We start from the raw sequence: 23,405 nt of genomic DNA on the forward strand, positions 1-23,405 counted from the left end.
GTATTTTGGTTTTCTAAGGCCTTGTATGAACTGGCCCTTAGCTGTTTCTCAAATTGCATCTTCCAGGGCTTCCCTGGTGGCGCAGTGGTTGAGAGTCCGCCTGCCGATGCAGGGGACACGGGTTCGTGCCCTGGTCCGGGAGGATCCCACATGCCACGGAGCGGCTGGGCCCGTGAGCCATGGCTGCTGAGCCTGCGCGTCTGGAGCCTGTGCTCCACAACAGGAGAGGCCGCAACAGTGAGAGGCCCGCGTACCAAAAAAAAAAGGTTATTTATTGAGAGGTTCATCTAAGGTAATAATTGCTTCGTAATAGTTGCTTAATAATAGTCCTGGAACCTTGCCTATTCTGCTCAATTTTGGGCTTTCTTAGGAGAGAATAGGACAAAAACTTCTTGAGTACAAATTCATTTTTAGTTTTTTCAGTATATTTCTATTAAGAAGATATTACAGAGTTTGATATATTGTTTGCAAAGCTTTTTATGGTTTTTAGGGTAAAAATTTATTGCTAATTTTCGGGGGATAATCATTTTTCTTTCAAAATGTGGTTACCAATCACAAATCATAAAGTTGTTTCTAGTAACAAATGTATCAGGATAGTATGTGCTTGAAGGGAATTATATACACAATATGGATTTTTTTCCCTCTTCTCCAGGATATGGTTTTGCAAGTTGCAACAAACCTCTATAGAACTGAGTTTAGGCAAAGTCTATCTCTATTAAATTGAAATGATACAGAATTATTTTCAGCTGGTCAAGCTATTTCAGTACACAAAACAGCATTTCCAAGTGAAAAGAAGTAGTAAATGAGCACCTTGGAAATGTTCGTAAACACAATCAACAATTCATTATGATATCAAGTATCTCAAAGTAGGCAGGATCAAAAATAGACACAGTAGGTAATTATAGCAGTGAGCATCAGCTTGTTAAGTCCAAACTTATCTTCCCTGATGCCAATCTCCTTCCTGCTGTTTTTATCAAGAGTAAGTAAAAAACTTCATCCTTTCCTTTCTTCCTTTTCCTTCTAATTGGATTATCAGTCAGAGGATGCTGCCAAGGAAAAGAGAAAATGTTTATTTCCACATTCACATTCTTTACAGTCCTTTTGTATCTTGACAAGAATCATGAAGGGGAAGAAAACAATTCTAATTCATCATGAGAATATAATTCTATGTCACATTTTACATATTTTTATAAATTGAGCTTTGTCTGGAATTGATTTGGAAATGTTTGTGTCTACACTGAGTTTCTCAACTGGTTTTGGTGTTTTCTGTTTGCTTTTTTGTTTGCTTTTTATGAGGGTTGAAAGGGAGCAGGGCTTATGTGTGTTCAGATATTTAAAGAGAATATTCTTTCTAAAATTCCACCCTGGATTATTATGAAGTGAGTCAAATCCTTGTTCTTATCTTAGCTAGGTCTATTTTTCCTATCATCCCATGAGTTCACATACTGGTTATCTTGGTTCCTTTTGTTGGACTAATAACTTTCATTGCTGGTTTCTCTACTCTGGAGATAAATAAGATATATCTATGTATGCCTCTGCCTAGGCTGAAAATGAGCAATTTAGTGAGAAATTTTACCCATTTGCTTAGAAATCTACAAAGTTAAAAAAAAAAACTTTTTTTCCTTTTGTAAGACAGGGTTTATTTCTCTTTCTTTTTTGTTGACAGGCATTTCATTTTTTCTTGCTTTTATACAATGGTCATAACTTTCAATATAATGTTGAATAGAAATGGAGAGGGAAAACATACTCGCCTCGTTTCTGAACCACAGGATTTTTGTAAATTCCCTTTACACACTGAGAAAATTCCCTTCTATTGCTAGCTTGTAGAGAGTTTTTAACAGAAAGTAGTTTTTAATTTTGTTGTTCCTTTTACTATAACTATTAAGATAGTCATATGTTTGTGTTTTAATTTGTTAATAATTTATCTGTTGCTGCAAAACAATATTACCACACATTTAGCAACTTAAAACAACACACATAACTTTAAGTTTCTGGTTTGGCATGTAGGGAGCTCAGAAGTCATCACTCCAGACTAACAAGCAAAAAACTGAATGAACTGAAAAATCAGCAGCTCTTCTAAGATCTGTCAGAGACTTGAGGCCAGAGGGCAAATCACTGCCCCCAAAATTGGAGAGACAGACAGGCAGACACAGAGAACCCCAACATGAGCAGAAACTGCTGAACAGAAACTTGAGTGAGAACCCCTCCCCAGGTAGAAAGACTACATTGTAATTAAAGTATGGCTGGGGGCTCAGTGTGGACAAGTCTGAAAATGAAAACCTCCAGGGGAGCCAGTCACAGGAGGAGCCCTGCATTTTTGTGAGCTTTATCTCTGGGAACTGTACCAGAAGCCAGAGGACAAAAACACCTTACTTATAAAGGAGCAAATAAAACAGTTACTTCTGATTTCTCAGAAACCATGCAAGCAAGAAGAAAGTGGAGTGAAATGTTTAAAGTGCTGAGAGAAGAAAATCACCAACCTAGAATTCTGTACCCTGTGAAATTATCTTTCAAAAGTGAAGGAGAAAGAAAAGCTTTCTCAGATAAACAAAAACAGAAAATTTGTTGCCAGTGATCTGCTCTGTAAGAAATGTAAAACAAGTTCTTGAGAGAGAAGAAAAATGACATAGGTCAGAAACTCAGGTCTACATAAAGAAAGAAAGAGCACTGGAGAAAGAATAAGTAAAGGTAAAATAAAAACTTTTGCTTGTCTTATTCTTAATTGATCTAAGATAACAGTTTCTTAAGAAGAATAATTGCAACAATCTATGCAGTTATATATATATAATACATATATATACACTTAAGTATAAATAAAATGAATGACATCGATAAAAGGACAAGAGAGAGGAATTAGGAACACTTTGTTACTATAAGGCATTTGTACAATTTTTGAAGTGTTAATAGGGTTATTTGAAAGTAGACTTGAGTTAGTTGTAAAATACACTGTAAACTCTAGGGCAACCACTGAAAAATGTAAAAATAAGAAGTATAATTTGTATGGAATTATGAAAGGAAAGGAAATAGAATCATAGAAAATACCCAGTTAAAACCATAAAAGGCAGAAAAAGAGTGGAAGACAAAAATAGGAAGAAAGAACAAGGGCAACAGATAAAAAAGAGTAACAAATATGATGGATATCAATCCAACTATATCAACAGTCACTTTAAATGTCAAATCTAAAGACACCAATTAAAAAACAGAGATTAATCAACTGGATTAAAAAAAAAAGACCAGAGCCAACTATATGTTATCTACAAAATCCCACATTAAATATAAAGACACATATAGATTAAAAGTAAATGGATGGGGAAAGAGATACCATGCTAACACTAATCAAAAGAAAGCAACAGTAGCTGTATTAATTTCTTCAGAGCAAGGAAAGTTATTAGGGATAAAGAGGGAGGTTATGTAATGGTAAAAGGGGTCAGTTCTCCAAGAAGACTAGCAATTGTTATTGTGTGTGCACCTAACAGGAAAGTGTCCAAATATGTGAGACCAATAGATAGATAGATAAAGGAAAACTAGATGAATCCAGTATTACAGTTGGAGACTACGACAGCCCTCTGAGAAACGGACAGTCCAGTACACAGAAAATCAGAACATTCTTCTCACTCTCACAGGGAACATTCACCAAAATAGGCCACATCCTGGGTCAAAAAATACACCTTAACAACTTTGCAAGAATAGAAATCATACATTGTCTGCTCTCAGACTATAATAGGATTAAACTAGAAATCAATAGCAGAAAGATAGCTAGAAAACTCTCAAATACTTGGAGACAAAACAGTATATTTCTAAGTAACACAAAGGTTACAGAAAAAGTCTCAATGAAATTAAAAAAAATTTTTTTTGAACTAAAAGAAAAGGAAAACACAACTTCTCAAAGTTTGAAGAATGCAGTGAAAGCAGTTTCATATCTTTTTTTCCAGGTGTCTAGTCATTTACTCTCAGCAATTCCTATAGTTGTTAATTTTTCATGGGGAGAAGCAGAAGTCTCCACGATGTGTTCAGTTATTTCCAATATAATCTCATTTAATTTGTTTGCCTTGATATTTTCTGATTTGTTTCATTTGTTTTCCTCTAAATTTCTGCTTAAAAGTCTTTTCAAAAGGCGGTCATGTTTAGCAGAAAATATAGAACACAGAATTTAGATTCAAAACAGCATTTGCAAACAGCTACCTATGTGATCCACTTAAATTATTTAACTAAATTGTTGCCCACTTTTTTCACCTACAAAATAAGAGTACTTACATCCCTCCTGCAGATTTGCTGGATAGATTAGAAATAATACTTTTAAATATCTGGGGCTCAATAATAAATGATAGCTATTATCATTTACAAATTTTAACCAGTATTATGTATTTCTTCATTCAGTGTTGAATCTTGTGATGATGAAATAATGCAGCTTCTATATATATATATATATATGTGTGTGTGTGTGAAATTTCAATTAAAGCAAATTTAATAAGCTTAATATAGAGGGAAAAAGTGCTTGTTACCATAAGATCTTAGAGAAAACATGGTAAGCCACTAATTATTTTCAACATTATAATAACAAAAAACTTAAAATAACCAAAATACTTATATCTAAGTATAAATTATTAGGGGCAAAGCACATACTCGAGAATAGGACAATGTAATTGACCGGGCATTATGGTCTTCTTTCAGTTTTATCAATGAAGAAAGCTGTTTTAACGATCATCATGATGAGACAGTTGGTTTTGCTTACTAAAAAATAGTATTTTCTCTTTCTCCTTCCCCTACTGAAGTTGAGATGACAAAGTTAATGAACAGCATATTGTGTCGGTGCATTGTTAGTGTAAATTGGTTATGTTCCCAAGCCTGTTTATGCTCTGTATTTATTATTATATATAATTGTACACTTAGTGTATAAATTAATGGGATATGAATGTGAAGAGGGATATTTGTATTTAAAACTACATTGAGTGCTTTGTAAACACTATCAAGGTGAAACAAACATATTTTTAAGAACATATTTTACTTTAGAATTATTTTTTATTGGAGTATAGTTGATTTACAATGTTATTGTTAGCTTCAGGTGTACAGCAAAATGAATTAGTTATACATATACATATATCCACTCTTTTTTAGGTTCTTTTCCCATATAGGCCATTACAGAGTACTGAGTAGAGTTCCCTGTGCTATCCAGTAGGTGCTTATTAGTTGCCTATTTTATATATAGTAGTGTGTATATGTCAATCCCAATCTCCCAGTTTATCCTCCCCCACCCATAACCCCCTAAGAACCAAAAGTTTGAAACAGACATATTTTTGATGGAATTCCAGGCCAGAATGAGGAATTAGTATGGAGGGAAATCATTAAAAATAAAGGAATTTTTTCTTTACCTAAATTGCTATAAGTACTTTTAAATTCTCATTCTTCTTTTAAAAATCAGAAATATTTTGGTTGATACACTGTGGCTGTGTTTTATTTAGTAAAATCACACAGCACTTTTTTCAACAAACCTGTACTCAGAAGAAAATTCTTGGCCCTAAAGCAAAAATAAAGAATAAATATACAATCTTATGTCCTAAATTCAAATCAGATTTCTTAGCTCTAAATTTTTTAATTCTCACTTTAACTGAGCTTTTTAAAAAAGCAATCACCTACTCATTCTCACTACATCAGATAGATGTTTTATACTGCAATGCTATGAAACATGCAGCATAATTCTCTGCCCTCTTTCATGTCTTACCCATGGTTAGGGAGGTAAGGTTAGGGAGGTCTACCTCCCTAACCTTCAACCCCCTCTTTTATTGATGATGTTCAATAAATAATAAGTAAAATGATAACTGCTTGTAAGGTGTCAGTCTCTTGAGTTGAGGTGAAAATAATTGTGAACATCCGTTGTCCAATCCAAGTAAGGCTCTTGGAGTGATAGGTGTCACGACCAGTGAGCACCCAGGGCTCTCAAATGCTATTCTAAGCATTAGAATAAATGCTAAAAGACAAAGCAAGTGATTCACACTCCAGAAAGGATTTGGACAAAACAGATCAATGATTATATTGTATAAACTTGGAGACTGAAAAATACATAGGCAGGACCCTCTCATTCTAGTTAGGATTCAAGGGAGATTTCAAATCAGCATTGACATTTAATATTATTTTAGGACAAATGATTTAAATACATGGAATATTAGGTATAAAGGCACAGAAACAAGAGAGAAACAAGACAAAGAAGAAAGAGCTAGACAGAGAGTTAGAGAGAAAAAGCACATATTCAAGGAAAGAAAAGTAGTTTAGAAAAGTTTATCATAGACTGTTTATCAAAGTGGCATCAGAAGCTAGATCATGAATCGCATGACCTAGATTTTTAAAATTATCCTAAAGATAAACATCCCTCTAAAAGTTTCAGTAAAGCAATGAGATGATAAATTTTTGTTTGACAAAGATCACTTTATTCAGTAATTACAGGCTATAAGATTATGGTGTTACAATGATATGTTAGATACTCATTCCAGCTTTGATTGTTCTGGTTAAACACCCTTCATTATGTTTTTTGTGTGTACATGTGTGTATGTGTTTATAATGAAGTCGTGAAAGACACCCTGAGCCTTGGGTCATTGGAAAAGCTTTTTTTTCCCTCCAAACTTACAAGTAATTCAAAGAAAATCCTTTGTTTTTTTCTGAAAACAAACATTTTAAAGGTAAAAAGGGAGGAATCAGGAAGATAAAAACAATGAATAGTTTGTTTGATTCATGTGTTTATGCAACAGATATATTTGAGTGCTTACTATATGTCAGGCACTTTAATAGATAGTAGGGATTTAGAAGTAAACGAAAGACAAATATTCCTGCTTTACCAAGATTCCTCAGTTCCTCGCTTCATCTGGTTAATATACACCTGCCTGCACAATCCACTTCTACATAGAAAAAAAAATCTTTTCACACATGGAAAATACACACTAAAAGTTTTAGTATATCATGATTCTGTGGCATGATTTAGAAAATTTTACTTAAACTCACATTTCTGAACATCGTACAAGATACTACCTCGCACTTCATTCTGGAAAATCTCTTCAAGGATATATTTGTCTAGCCTGTATAGCCTTGAAAGACAGAGGTAACAACTCCCTCCAAGCAAAGGAGAGGTTTGTTTACAGTCTTGAAAGGAGAATGCCTCCTTCCAGAGCAAACAACAGAAATGCTTAATGCCCTGCAATAAGAAGTAGGGGTTTCCAAATCTCATTTTTTTCCTGAAATGCAATCAATTGCGTACACAGGTGTCACCTGGCCCTCTTCACAGCACCCTGTGGAAATTAGATTTCAGGGAACTAGAGTGAAGTGTTGAGGCTCTGGCTCTTGCTGCGAGTAATAAACTGTTCTTGGTCTCTGACCAAGAGCCTCATGTCCAGCAGCGTTCAAGAAACTGAAGCAGCCTAAATTATTACCTTGTAAGCAGGGTAAACTCTCAGACTCATTACAGTTCTTGATAATAAGTATCTCTTTTTCTATAGTTCACAATGAAATCTCATCAAGGTCACAAGTAGAAAATATCTAGAGATGATAATGCAATGATTTTAAGTTCTTGAAATTTATATCAAAAAATTATAAAACTGTACTGACAGACATAAAATGAGACTCAAATAAATGGAAAGCTATACCTTGTCCATAGAGGGAGAAAGATTCAACATTGTAAAGATGTCATTTGTGCCCAAATTAACCTTTTAATTAATTGCATACCAATTAAAATTTCTAATAAGCTACATCATGGAAATTCTGTTGGGAAGCTGGTGGGATTGGGGGGGAGCAGAAGTAGAGCCGGATGGAAGTGACACACCAGTTTGTACACCTGCTATATTTAATACTGCGTGGAAAATGTTTTCATAAGTAACATGTATTGCTTTCTCTAACGTTAAAGATAAATCTAATGCCTAGAAATGGTTTAACACAACTACATATAGTAATAGTAAGGAAGAAATTATGATGTACTTCGGGGTACAAAATTAGAATCTGGGGTGAATTATACAGTTAGGATTTTCTCTTTATTTGAAAATGTTAGTGAAAATACTTGGCTTTATTTTTTGTAGCCATGCACTTTGATAGAATACATATAGGATTCGTATTTAAATGATTTTAACTGGATAAAACATCATTTGAAACTCCATGACTAAATCATATCTTTTCCAGTGCCACTAGAAAGATATTTACTATATTAAGTAACAAGAGAAAAGATGATAGCTTATTCTGCTTTTTTACAGAAAAAAGTAAGATGCTTCTTGTAGCCTTTGTTCATTTCTTTGAAAATGAGACAAAATGTGTGTCAAGCTCATCAATGAACTTTTGGAAGCTCTGCTTTCCATTTATGAAACAGTTAGTGACTTTCTGACAAATTTAGTCACTATGGAAAAAAATCCAGCATAAAATAGCGACAGAAGCATTTAAATATATTAAAGTTCTTGCTAAACATTCTGTATTTGAAGGCTTCAAAATTCTAAGTGGAGAACAACTGAACATCTACATACAAAAATAAATACATAAATAAATCTAGAAAAAGACCTTACACACTTTACGAAAATTAACTCAAAGTGCATCGTAGACGTAAATGTAAAATGCAAAACCATAAAACTCCTAGAAAATGGCATAGGATAAACCCACATGACTTAATTATGGCGATGACTTTTCAGATACAACTCCAAAGTCATAATCCGTTAAGGAAATAATTGATAAACTACCTCATGAAAATTTAAAACTTCTGCACTGAAAAAGACAATGTCAGGAGAATTAGAAGACAAACCACAGACCGGGAGAAAATATTTGCAAGACACATCTGATAAAGGACTGTTATCCAAAATATGCAAAGAACTCTTAAAACTCAACAAGAAGAAAACGAACAACCCAATGAAAAAATGAACCAAAGACCTTAACAGACACCTCACCAAAGAAGATATACAGATGGTGACAAATAAGCATAAGAAATGATGCTCCACATCATGTGTCATCCGGGAAATGCAACTTAAAGTAACAGTGATATACCACTACAAACCTATGAAACGACCCAAAGTCCAAAACACTGACAACACCGATGCTGATGAGGATGTGCAGCACAGGAACTCTCATTCTTTGCTGGGGGGAGTGTGAAATGGTACAGCCACTTTGGAAGACAGTTTGGTGATTTCTTAAGAAACTAATTATGCTCTTATTATATGGACCAGTAATCATGCTTCTTGGTATTTATCCAAAGGAGTTGAAAACTTGTTTCCACTAAACACCTGCACATGGATGTTTAAAACAGCTTTATTCATAATTGCCAAAACTGGGAAGCAACCAAGATGCCCTTCAGTAGGAGAATGGATAAATAAACTGTGATACATCCAGACAAGTGGATATTATTTAGTGCTAAAAAGACATGAGCTATTAACCCATGAAAAGACATGAGGAAACTTAAGTGCATATTACCAAGTGAAAGAAGCCAATTTGAAAAGGCTGTATACTGTACAATTCCAGGTATAGGACACTATGGAAAAGGCAGAACTAAGGAGACAATAAAAAGATCAGTAGCTACCAGCCATTATAGTGGGAAAGGATGAATAGGTGGAGCACAGAGGATTTTTTTAGAGCAGTGAAAATACTTTGTATGACACTATAATGATGAATACATGTCATGCATTTGCACAAACCGATGGAACATAAAACACCAAGAGTGAACCCTAATGTAAACTATAGACTTTGGGTGATAATGATGTGCCAATGTAGTTTCATCAATTATAGCAAATGTACTGCTCTAATGGGGGATGTTGGTAATGGGGGAAGCTACTTTAACTTCATTTTTATATGCAGCCTGAGAAATATGTAGTCATATAGCTCTGTTCATCATTCATCCAGCTAATGCACTTCTTCCTAATTCTCTTGTTAATTTTCTCTTTCTTTTGAAGACAAAACTTTATATACTATTTAAATTTTTTGAATTTTTCTAAAGTTCACTGAAAATGTCAAGGTACAAATTTCTCTTTGATTTTATTTACCTTTGGCTGTTTTCTATTTCATAAACTTTAATTTGCCATTGGCAATGTATGTACAAATATATCCAAAATTAAATGCTTAATTTGATTTGATGTAGGTCAAACATTTGACTTCAGCCTTAAGCCAAAAGCTTGAGGAACATGATCCGAGGAAAGGCAGTTATTTTTAGAGATGCTGATTCTTGCCCCATCTTCTCTTTTTTGAGTTGGATATCATTTTAAGTGCAAAGAAAACAGAGACAACCAGTGACTTGAGAAACCTAATTAAATCATAGATAGCTCAAAAATGAGATATTCATCAGCTAATACACAATGCATTTGGAGAAAAACCTTGAAATAGTCTCAAGAATAACATGCAAATTCCATAGAATTATCCTTCTTTAATTGTAAAACCAGAACACACAGTAGAATTATTTCATGCAAGGCTTACTTTCTAGCTATATTCTGAGGTTAGGTATTCTCTGATTTTCCTTTCTTCCATTCCATCCCATTTCATCCTAATCTCCTGTCCTTGTTTTCTCTAATAACCAGTTTTATCCAAAATTGGTTGCTTTCTTTTAATAATTTATTCTTTTCCCTTTCTCCAAACTCTGGTTCACTTTAATCATGCTTAACTGTTTATCAACGAAATAATTTAATCAAAACTTTCATTTAGAACATTATTACTGAGCCATAAAAAGAAACAAAATTGAGTTATTTGTAGTGAGGTGGATGGACCTAGAGACTGTCATACAGAGTGAAGTAAGTCAGAAAGAGAAAACCAAATACTGTATGCTAACACATATATATGGAATATCTGGATTCATTCTTAATCAGTTTTAGAAAGAAATGATAAATACTCTTGGATTCTTTAGTAAATTGCTCCATGTCCATATCCTTATTAGCCTGTAATTTCTATTTCTTCTAAGCCATAATGGTTGTTTTGCATGTGAGAAGGAATTGTAAATCTGGTTATACTTAGGGAATTCCCCACTGTATGGAATTTGAACTAAACTTTGTTTTGACCCCCAACTGTTATTTCAGCATAAATCAAATTCAAGCAACTGGACCAAACCATTAAGACTATTTATACCCAGGGAAAAGGAAAAAAAAACTTATGAAAAACTTAACCCCATCACAATTTCTTCTTCAGTTGCCATCACTAACTAAATGTATTTTCTAGATTTATGCAAATAACTGCTTTGATTTCATCCTCAGGATGTTTTACACACTTGGAAAAAATATATCTAATATAATAAAAACTGAAACATAAAAAATTATCTGGAAATATTTTCCTATGTCTCAGATATAGGCATGCTAAAAAAAAGTGGCTTCAGAGATTAAAGATAAAGCTGTAGTAACTTCCAGAATTAACTCTTATTTCTAAGTAAACCTCTGGTTATATTAATGTACTCAGAAGTGAAGTGGTTTGCAAATATAACTTGCCTTCTCAAGTAAAATTGGGATAAATAAGGAAAATTGTAATTGAAATTTTAATATTATATATTAATACATAAACAAGGAGTAAAAACAGACCAAAATAATACAATATAATAGATCTTCATTTGGACTGACACTTCCTCTTAATAATCTAGACGTACAGTGTCATCCATCAGGTGGTTGATAAATCCACTTGTTCATGAGTCCAATGGGACCCACCTAAGCGATCCATGGTACAAGTGATCAAAGGTACATCTTAATCTTTAATTAAGGTTCATCAGAAAGATATCGCTGTTTTATATGCTTCTTATTTTTTAATGTCTCTAAAATATATTTGCATTGTATTGTTTTATTTGTAAGAAATAAGATTATAAGCCAAACCTGCTTCAATTAAAAAGAAAAAGCCAGTGTGTTTCACACTGCAGATCCCATACAGCCTATAACTTGTCCATGAGTAAACATCAGTGAATTATAATCAGAAATAAAATTAAATAAAACAGAACAGCAAAAAAGGAAATATCAAAGTACCTCCCATGTGGTATTATCTAGTGATTCTTTCACTTAAATTACATATTTCTGTATTTATGTGTCAAGATGTAAAATATATCTCTTACTGTAGGTCGTGGTAAAAAAATTTGAAAGCCATGGCCTGAGACAGCAAAATGGCTGAGACTAAAATAACAGTGCAATCATGAAAGCATTTGCTGATGGTAGGCAGAGTTGACAAGCTTATACTCTGGTGAGTGACTGTTATTATCTATAAACATTCTTAAAAGTTCCTAAGCAGAAGAATTTGTGCAACCCCAATAAGCCAAACCTCAACCACTCAAATATGTCTCAGCAGAATTCTGACCTCTCTTTGGTATTTCAGCTTCTTCTCAGGTTAAAAAGCACAACAATCTAGGTGGGTATTTGAGAAACATTTTTATGAGATTCTTTTTCAGTCTTTTCTGTAACATGGATTTCCCTTTTTCTTTTCACTGACTCAGCAAGAAAAGAGTAACTGCTTCACTTTCTTCTTTCTTTGTTCAAGCAGACCTTAGGCTTCTATTAAACTACCTGCCCATCACTGCCTTTTCTAACTTTTAATCTCTACTTTTAGAGACCATCCATTTTCCTATAACATGGTCTCAGAAAATACATATCAGAAAGAGGCGTGATGGAAATTTGCTATTTTCCCCCTTCCAACCTATTCATTCCTTACATCTAGTAGTGTAGCATATTGCTTATTTAACTGCGACTAAAGCAGTACCCAGCTGTAACTTTATATGTACAACTTTCAGCAGTTTAATCATCTTACTTGTGATGAGTGGTATTTACTACCAGTAATAATGGACTGATGGGAAGTGTACATGGGCCTTCATATGTATGACAAAAGGTCCCCCAAGGCTCTTGGGAAGTGGAGTACTAAGAAGTTTCCCCAGCCTCCTAGCTGCCTCAACAGGAGATTCTTGTCAGAGAAAGTGACAACATAGTCTTTACGATGCCATGGTTCCAGCTGCCCTGTGAAGCTGCAGTATTGAGCTCATGCCTCATTTTGACTCTTAGATGAGACAATAACTCATGGTGAGTGGTTGGTCTGGGTGCCCAACGAGTCTGTCCTACCCTCTCATTCCCTTCCCCTTGCATTGTGTTCTACTTTACCTTTCCCAACACTCTCTTCCAGATGTGGTCATTCCTGGACTAAATAGAGAATTTTATTTATATAGATCATAACTTTCACTTTTAGCCAAGTGGCTTTTCAACCTCTTATAGCATTCATATACATGTGTCCCCAACACTGTAATGTTTTCTGCTTCTCGAGACCCACAGAGTCTCAAACTCAGTTTCCCTGTTTGGGGATAATAAAATTTCTCAGGATGGCACTGTACCATGTGACCCCTTTACTATTAAACATCCAGTGTCGTCTACTCTTAAAAACAGGCTCTCAAGGATATTAGTAGTTATTAAATCTAAAAGTTGCTCTGAGTAATTCAAATCTTCCTTTGCATATCCCTTAATACACAAATAGGTCTAGGTTTAAACTCTCTCTGTATGTTTCCATTTTTTAGATAAGAAAATATTGAGTATCAGACCTACCTTTTTCAGAATTTCTCACCTCCATGAAAAGATCGAAGAACGAGCCAGAGACTCTGCTACACACTGTGTCAGATTAAATTGAAAAATAATTTAATTAAAATACACCTGTTCTCTCCAGTCTGCTAGAATTTAATCATTCGAAATGGCACTCTTCCAGATGATAGTGGTCACTGTCCTTATTTTAGAAGTAAGACAAATCTAATATTTCACACATAGCTATTTTTTTGGGAATCCAGTAACTCACCCCGTCAAAACCATATCTAGTGGAATGTCATAATAATCCTTTGAAAATGGAGAAGAATGCAGAAGAAAACAAAAAGAATCAAATGATTTCATAATGCTTCTTGATTTTCAGGAAATATTCATGGTACATACAAACATATATATGCATATATAAATCACAAGATAATACTAGGTCTAAAGTATAAATTATTTTTTAAATCTTTTGTAAAACTAAAAAATACACTTTCCTTTTTTATCTTAAACGCTAGGTAACCTTTTCAGCCTCATAAAATTAATCCAGCCATTTCTAAAGACAACGGAGCTTTGGATATAATGTTCCAGAACACTGCTACATGGTCCCAGAGTGCCAGTAGTTTTAGGGATATACACCAATTGAATATCAATTAGCTGAGAATCAAAATAATTTAGTGATAAATGCAGCCTAGGAATTTGGTTCTCATTCTTTTTGACAAATATAAAGAATCTCAGGGTTTGCAAGTTAGCTTTGGAAAAACATAGGGGAAACTACCAAGCTCATTCTAAGCACAGCCCAATGTGGGTAGGGTTGGGGAAATATTTTTTGATTCATCAGGATAATTGGTTATGCACTAATTTAAGCTCTAGGGCATTCTGTGATACTGTAATAATGAATCAACTGCCTCCCCTCTTGGGATTGTCCAACATCGTCTCACCACCTCCAGTTACTCCTTAAATCTTCTCATAGAAAGATAATACTTCCCCATCTACTACTTATGACACTATAAATCTTTTATTATTTGTGATATTTATTAAAGTTTGGTCCTTGGTCCACAGCTCCCCTTGTGCACCATCCTCCAAGGGCAATCTCATCCATGCTACTGTCTTCCCGATCACTTATGTGCAGAAGATTCCTAACCTTCCTTTACTAGCCCAGGCTGCTCCTCTGAGCTTCCAGATGGACATCTCACCAGCACATCCCACAGGCATCTCAAATTCAACATATCCAAACCAGAACTCACCATCTTCTTTCTAAATCTGTTCCTTTTCCAACAGTCTCTTTCTTTATTAGTAAAATTACCATCTACCTGGTCACCTATGTTAGAAAATGAAGGGGTTCTGGGCTCATGCTTCCATTACCAATAATTCATCAGTTCTCAGTATTTCCTAACTCCAGCCTGTCACCTTTATCTCTTTTATTTATTCAGCAAATATTTAATGAGTGTTTACCATATGCTAGTCATTCTTCTAAAGTTGAGTTTATTTTGAATAACAAAACATAAAAAAAAAATCCCTACCTTTCTGGTGCTTACATTCTAGTTGGAGGAGACAGAAAATAAACAAGTATAATCAATCAGTTACCAGAAGCTGGTATGTGCTACAGACTAACATAAATAGAATAGGATAATGAGGATCAGAAAGGTAGAGGTGAGGACTATCAGGGTAAGCCTCACTGATGAAGTAATATTGGAGCAAAGACTTAAAGAATGTATAAGAGTTAGCCAAGAAAATATGGGAGAAGAGTGTACCGGGAAAAGACAGCAGTCAAGTCAGGGTGTGTGTGGTGGCTGTACGGAGATCATGGCCTTAGTGGAGACAGTACTTATTCCTGCTACGTGTTCCCTTTCCAGTCGTGTCCCTCCCTCTTTTACTAGCCTTGAGAGTTATTTCTCTACCACTCAAATTGCCATGATTCTCCCCTCTTGAAACCTCTCGGTGACTGTCCACAGACCACAAGAAGAAGTTCATCTATTAACTGGTGTATAAAAGCTTCCATGATCTGGGTTGTGTTTACTTCTATAGCCGAATCTCATTCCTCTTCCTATCTACTTTATGTCCAACATAAAGATACCGAACTCCTTCTAGTTTCATAGACACCAAGTCTTGCCTCTGTAACTTCTGTGCCTTCTGTCTCTTTCATCTGGCTAACTAATACTCCTCACACTTCATCCCTTGCCACCCCCAATACCGATTAAATTCAGTGCAGCACCATTTTTCTACCTATGGATATCTTTAGCATTACTCTTATTGTCCATGTTATATATTTCTATATGTATTTCTTTTTATTAGGCTCTAAGCTCCTTAATTATATTGGTTAAATAGATGAATGATTATGATCATGTTTAAACTGATGCAAAATAAAGTAGGGAGATTTCAGTTGGACTTCAAGATAAACTTTCAATTATTTTCTGTGGTTTTAAGATAAAATTTCAGGTTTTTTGCCTGCCATGGGCCTCAACATATTAGTCTTATCTGGCTTTTCAAACTGTGTGTGGATGTGTAATCATTCATCTATCCAACCATTTTTACTGGACATCTATTAGACACAAGACATACACTTGTTATACTTAAGGAGCTCGAAGCTTATTTAAAAGATTATATGTGTATATATATATAATACATATTTTATATAAAATATATATAATATATAAAATATACCTAAATATATATTAAATGTGTATATTACATATATAGTGTGTACACTTTCCATTTATGAATGGAATGGAATGAAGCCTCTCTCAGCATAACTACAATATGCCAATTGATTAATATGGTCCTACTTGTTCCCACAAACACATAGTGCACATTCCAGCCTCCACAAGTCTGCTTTAGTGTTCTTCTATTCTCTTAATTGGAATATCTGTGTTTTTTTTCTCTATCTAAATTTTATCTGTCTTATAAATACAGGCAAGCTCTACCTCTTGGCTGAACACTCTTGACTACTCACACCCTAATGAAGTTTGCTATTTATCTTGTGTATTGGCTTCAGTTCTCCTGATTTTAACAAATGAGAAGGCAAGAGTTATGTGTTAAACTTATTTCATACTCCATACTGTCATCAGAGTAAATATTTCCTGAAGTACTTGGGATATGAAATACTAGAATGAGCTAAAAAGAGGTCTATGGGTTATCTGCATTTGGAGAAGAGCATAAACAAGTATTTCCCCAAGCCAGTCTGGAATTCACCTCAGTATAAGAATAATAATGAGCAAAATACTGCATGGAAGACAATTCTAGTTTCAAGATTCTAACCAGAATCTTCAAAATAAAAGAAAGTAAATGAACACATCTTAATGAAGAGGAAAATCAATGAGAAGAAAACGGTCATGTGGTTTTGTTTGTCTGATCATGGAAGGTGGCTTCATTTTTTTTTTTTCCCCATCTGTTCAGCAGCTGTAAGGTTTAGTTCTCTTCTGACTAATTGCGATTGATTAGTATTGACTGATGGCTATACAAACCAAGAAATAACTTTGGGATTTAGTCTTGATTCCAAGAAATAACTTTGGGATTTAGTCTTGACTTAAAGGTTTTATATTTATATTCTCTCTTTTCTTTTTCTTCTGACCTTTCTCTGGAAAGTAGAATATTCTGTGTACCCTGATGCACCATAATTTCCTCACTGAATGCCAAAGACCTTGAATTAACAATATGTAGAAAGACAATAAATCAGTGAGGTATTGCAATGCATTTTCCTCAAGAGAAACACTATTATATACAGTAAACATGTAGAAAAAGACCCACTGACCCAGAACCCAATTAGCTAGTTTGCAGCCGCCTGTGTCTGAGAAGCTAGTTCCTTCTTTAACTATTATTAAGGGTCTAATTGTATTAGAATAAGCTATGAGGCTAACAATAAGAAAACTCTTTCCTAACTAGTGGACTTTGCTAATATCTACATCATTTTGTAGGAGGAAAACTTTATAATCTGATGCTGCTTTCAGATATCAAGTTTGTATTTTATGCCCTTTACCAGTTTCTAATCTGTTGAAATAATGGATCTTAATGACTACACGTTTTTATTAGCTTGTTAATTTACCTTGAAGTGACTGTAAGACATTATGTTCTCTGTCTCTTGTTGGTTTTAGGTAGATTACAATGAACACCTCTCAATAAGTCAGCCCTATTCCCTTAATCTATTATAGAGATGAATGTCACCCATAGGATTAGTGTTAGAATTAAGCAGTCATCCACATGGTGTGTTCTGGGGCCTGATCATTCCTCTGCACAATACCATTGCCCTCACACAAATACTAGATGCCTGAAAATTTACCTAGGGAGGCAGTGTAGTCCAGAGATGAGTATACAGGCCCTGGCATTAATGCTTGGGCTCTGCTCCTACACTCACAGTTTACTCTCTGTTTGCCTCATTTTCCCATCTGTAAAAGAGAATGATGATAGTTACTCCTTAGTGTTAAAGATTACATGAAACAATACATGTAACCTACTTATGACTCTACCTGGTCAATAGTAAATGCTTTTAAAAATTAACTATTGTTACTGTCATAAAATATTCGTCATTTTGACTTATCTGCACCCTGCACCTAGTAAGGATAAAGCCTTAAACTAATTCACACCAAAGTGTTAGTTTCTTACTCAGGAAAGAACATACAGATTAGCTTCATAAACTGCAAAGTGCTCTATAAAAATAAAGAAATGGTGTAACTAGCATTTTAAAGGGCAGTGTGAGAACAGAAATGGTTTCGGTACAAAGGGATGGCAGAAAAAGACTGAAGGGAAATTCATCTATTTTATACTTTTTCCCATTGCCTTTCTTTATCATGTATTAGAGAGTATACTCCAAATGCATCTCTATGGGGTTATTTAATGAAAGAAGGCCCATGAAAGATTAGTCACCACACAGGGTGAATTGAAAAAATCCGGGCCCCTGAGCCAGCCCTGCACCTGGGGCAGAGGGACTCGCTGGACTGGACACAGCCCGTGACAAGCATGTACACATGCTCGTGAGGTGTGCCCAAGGGAACCTGCGTGTCTGTGAACCAAGTAAGCAGGACCTGGGAAGTTTTAACACTCTGGTAGCAAACTGTTTTCTAGGAACAGAATAAAAGTAAGGTTGACACCATTCACCTCCCTTTGATATGCTCCCCAACCTCCAACCCTACATAACAGAGGCCTGGCCTGACAGCTATGACATTTGAAGGTGCCCAGCTCCACTGTAAAAATCTCTAGATTGCTTTAGAGCTATTTACAGAGGGCAAAACCCAAAGCAGGAAAAGGATTGAGGGGCTTGGATCTATTGTAACTTTAAGTTTTAATGGAAATATTACCTCATTTGTATCTCTAGTATGAAAAATGGAGTTACTTCTTTTTAGGATTTTTTTTTTTTAATGTATGTCTTTCTGTAGGACACTCTGAGCTCCTGAAGGACAGTAATCATGTCATATCATTTTTTTATTCCTAGTATTTTGCACACACAAAAAAAAGGAAAAAAAAACTATATAATAGCTGCTCAATTATTTTTTTAGTATGTAAATGAAAGAAAGAAACCATGCAAAATGTTGTCTTTGGCATTTCCTCCAAAGATATATATGGGTTGAGATACATCAGTGTCTTAGAAATGCGGTCAAAGCTCAGATTTCACCAAGAGAAATCTCTAGAAACTCTTTGCTTTACCATGGTAAGACTGAATGTGAGGACTTAACAAAAAAGGAGTTCATTGTGAATTCTGTAGCATTTCTACTTGAATCTGAGAAGATTCCAGATACTGTCTTAAGCCAACATTATTATCTACCTTTCCAGGAGATTCGGAAGACTTTGAAACTTCACAAATACTAGAAACCCAGAATAAGAATTTTCCTGTGGAAAACTATTCAAGTATTTTATAAGTGATAAGACATTAAATAAGATGCTTTGTTTTAGGGAATTTATTTTGTTATTTGCCTATGAGTACTATACATTAAATATCCTAAGGATATACACTGTCAAACTATAATAAAATATGTATAATAAAATTATATTAATCTAAAAACGTCTCATACAAAGCCTGAAAACTAAGTCTTATAATTATGCTTAATAATATATTTAGCTGCATTTTGAGTTCATTAAACAAAATGAATCATTATAATACTTTCTTATTTATGCACAGCAAATTGCATCATGTAGAAAATACATGTATATGGGTAACTGATCTCTCCCTGAAATTGAATCATCTCAGGAGAGAAATTCACTATAAAGTTGGTATTGGTGACACTATACAAATTGTATTGTGATGTATTATTCGTAAACAATGAAGTTGAATAAAAAATCTTCAACTTTTTGTCTTGCAGAAACGTTATCTAAGTATATTTTACTGTATATTAAGAGACAAGTGTCTTGTTGATTGTTTTATATGGCTGACATTCTAAGAGCTACTCAGAAAAGCTATTTATACTCTTGAATTGAGAATCATGTCAGTCTTGGAACATATGGTCATCTTTAAAGTCTGTTTAGCCTCTCTGAAAATAGAAATTATTATTTGATAATTTAAATTATTTGAATTATAAGTTTACCGAAACAATGTTATGACAAAATAAAGTATATGTGTATCTCAGCAGGTCTTTAACTTAAAAAAAAAAAACAGCAAGATATTGTAAAGATTTGGGTATTTCATAATTGGTTTCCTGTTCACCTCCTATCAAGCCTTTCTTGAATTTTCTAGATTTGTAGAAATCAAATGTTCTGTCTTCTTTTCCCACTCCACAAACACCTTCTGACATCAGAGGACAAGAAAAATATTGTTCAGGGATCCAATTTGTTTACTGTGGATTTGAATCATATTTAATTTGTTTTTCACTCTGCCTTCAGTACCTCTGAAATTTAGTACATACATTCAATAACTATTAAATATCCCTCTTCCATTTAAGTCCAGCTTTTCCTTCCTCCCTTCCTCTCTTCTTCCCTCCATCGCTCACTGACCCCTTCTTTTTCTTTCTTTCTCTCCTCTTTTCCTTCCTTTCTTGTTTTCACACTGTAGATCCTATGCATTCCATTAACCATTTTCAACCCTCAAGCTCAGATCCACCACGGCTTAAGCACAACTTAAAGCCCTCACTAGACACATTCCTAGCCCTAAAGCAACCACTTTCTCTGAACTAAAAATTTTGTTAGTGACTCTCTAGGGCAGTATTTCCAAAAATGCCAGATTATAAAAATCACCTAAGGATCTAGCTGATACACAGATAGCCAGGAGCAAAGAAAAAAAAAACACCTTTTAATAAATTCACTAGATGAATCTTTGGATAAGAAAATCTTGAGAAGCACTAATCTAGACCCACCTCTCAACTGCTGCACGTTTCTTCTCATGACTATTACACATGGTCATAACAGCACCAGCTTCAGCACAGTGATATATACTTCTCTAAGAGAAAACCTATTCCACTGTTTGACTATTCTAATTATAGGGGGAAAAAATAGTCTTCTTGTGTTGTTCTTAAATCTCTTTCCTATTCTGAAGGTTACAGTTTTAACATGGGCACATACTGCTATCATTAAAAAAAATAGATGAATTATAGAGAAAATCAAAAGTGCTCTAATATATATGATTTGACATGAGCAGGTTTTTGCCAGCAGGAAAGCAATGAAAATGGGATCAAGTCTTCCCAGCAAAGGAAATTAACCAACAGGAGCCTGACAACTGCAGGCTTATTTCAAGGAGTAGTGATATGTTTTGAAGGTTATTAAGATGTAACTTCTTATTCATCCAGAAACTTAAATGTTTCTCCTTGAGAAGAATCTTTAGGGAAGTTGCAAATTGTAATTACCTGCAACAGGTGACTTGGCAGAAAGTACTGCTAACTATCCAGTGGTTTTATACAGAAACTTGGGTTTAAATTCCAACTAAGATGCATACCAATTTTGCCACTTGGAGTAGATGATTTAACTCCTCTGAGAATTAGTTTTCCATGTGTGATATATAATAAGGCAATTCTGATATAAGTATAATAAGGATTAAAGGTGAACATGACCATAAACTAAGTTCTATAAATATTTCAAATATTAAGAAATTTTACTAAACTAGCTTGTGAGCTGTGTCTCTGTTAGAATTTTATTACTGATCAATTGAAAAGAAAGAAAAGCTCAACAGTTAATTGGCATGCTTGTATCTAAAATTATGTTTACTATGGATTTGATTTATTTGATTTATTCCTGTCCTGCCCCTAGGTTCATCAGAACCAATTTTTTTTTTAGATTCTATATATATTGTTAGCAAAAGGTATTTGTTTTTCTCTTTCTGACTTCACTCTGTATGACAGACTCTAGGAATAAGACGCAGACGTAGAGAATGGACTTGAGGACACAGGGAAGGGGGAAGGGTAAGCTGGGACAAAGTGAGAAAGTAGCATTGACATATATACACTACCAAATGTAAAATAGATAGCTAGTGGGAAGCAGCTGCATAGCACAGGGAGATCAGCTCGGTGCTTTGTGACCACCTAGAGGGGTGGGATAGGGAGGGCGGGAGGGAGGGAGACGCAAGAGGGAGGGGATATGGGGATATGTATAGCTGATTCACTTTGTTATACAGCAGAAACTAACACAACATCATAAAACAATTATACTCCAATAAAGATGTTAAAAAATAATAATAAAATTATATGTCTCTGGAATTCACGCTTAGGGCTCTGAAATATTATTCCACCATCAGCATTTTCTCTTTTGGTCCTTATTAGGTTTCATATATTTATTGGAGTGGGAAAATAGAAATGAGGAAACCAGAATGAGAAAAGACTGTATCTTAAAACCAAAAGGCAGACATCACTTCTTTATGAACTTAAAAGACAATGTAGGAAACTGAATGAATTAATGAAGCACCTGAAGTCATTTTAAATATATCCTTCTATAGGAAATGCACTCAGGGCAACTGACTTTTGTGTGTTTTTATTGTATTGAACAAATCCTTTTTTAGAAGACAAATTAAAAGTTCAATTATCTCTTTATACACAATATATCAATAAATATATTCAGGACCATAATTCAGTGCTTAAGTTTTTAATGGGTAGAAAAGGGGGACTGGAAATAATTAAGCACTGGTTTTGACATTAACCAACTGATAAATATTCTTGATAAAGACACAGTATTCAAATATCCTTTAGCTTATTTTAAAATGAGGGAGTAGTGTCAATGACCACTGGAAGCTACATCTAGTTTCAACCTTAAAATGATTTGCATACACATTTTTATTTAAGGAAAATATTTTAAATTATAAACAAAGAACTTGAATACTAAAGTAAAACCAAAGGACATGAAAATAAACATGGATTTGTATTTTGAGTTCATTATGTCAAATATTCATCCAAGAAAATAATAAAAGAAAAAATAGCTTCAATGAATTTTTAAATTTAACATTAGGAAAAACATGACTTTAAACTTTTTAAAATGTCATTTAATTACTATTATTCCAGATAAAATATTTTTATTTTAGACTTAATGTCTATATTTTATGTTTAGTAAACTAAGACAATTTGATGATGGTTCAAATCTATTTTGGCATTTAAAATATTTTAATATGTTTAAAAAGAAATTTAAAATCTAAATTATGTATCTAATTATAGGCATGTTATTTAATATTGGTGAGAGCACTGCCAAAATATGAAGAGACTCAAATTTATTTGCTGAGCACTTTCTATATTCAGGGTGCCAGGAAAAGAGGAAAGAGGATTCAAAATTTAATATATTTATTCAACAAGGACTGAATGAGTTTCTCATAAATTCCAGGAAAGACTAATTCATAGCAGAATGTCTACGTAAGTCTTCTAAAAGAGATTTGAACAAAACACTTTTGTAAGAATATGAAATCAGATTAATTCCAACTATAAATTTCATTGGAACGTTTTAGAAGGGGGTAACATTGCATTCATCAACAAATACCAGGGTGACTCAATAAAATCATACTGAACAGAACATGTAAATGAAGAAAATTAATGAGTTCATAGGTATATACATACT

General features: G+C 34.1%; 1 long non-coding RNA gene across 1 annotated transcript in view; it reads left to right on the forward strand.

The window, feature by feature from the left end:
• Positions 1–898: 898 nt before the first annotated feature.
• The window catches only part of LOC132512721 (uncharacterized), a 122,793-nt gene continuing 100,286 nt past the window's right edge, over positions 899–23,405 (forward strand). The window contains exon 1 of the long non-coding RNA XR_009538300.1: positions 899–979. This is a non-coding gene — a long non-coding RNA (uncharacterized LOC132512721). The remainder of the gene's footprint in view (positions 980–23,405) is intronic.

The sequence above is a fragment of the Lagenorhynchus albirostris genome, chromosome 21, assembly GCF_949774975.1.
Source record: "Lagenorhynchus albirostris chromosome 21, mLagAlb1.1, whole genome shotgun sequence".
NCBI lineage: Eukaryota > Metazoa > Chordata > Mammalia > Artiodactyla > Delphinidae > Lagenorhynchus > Lagenorhynchus albirostris.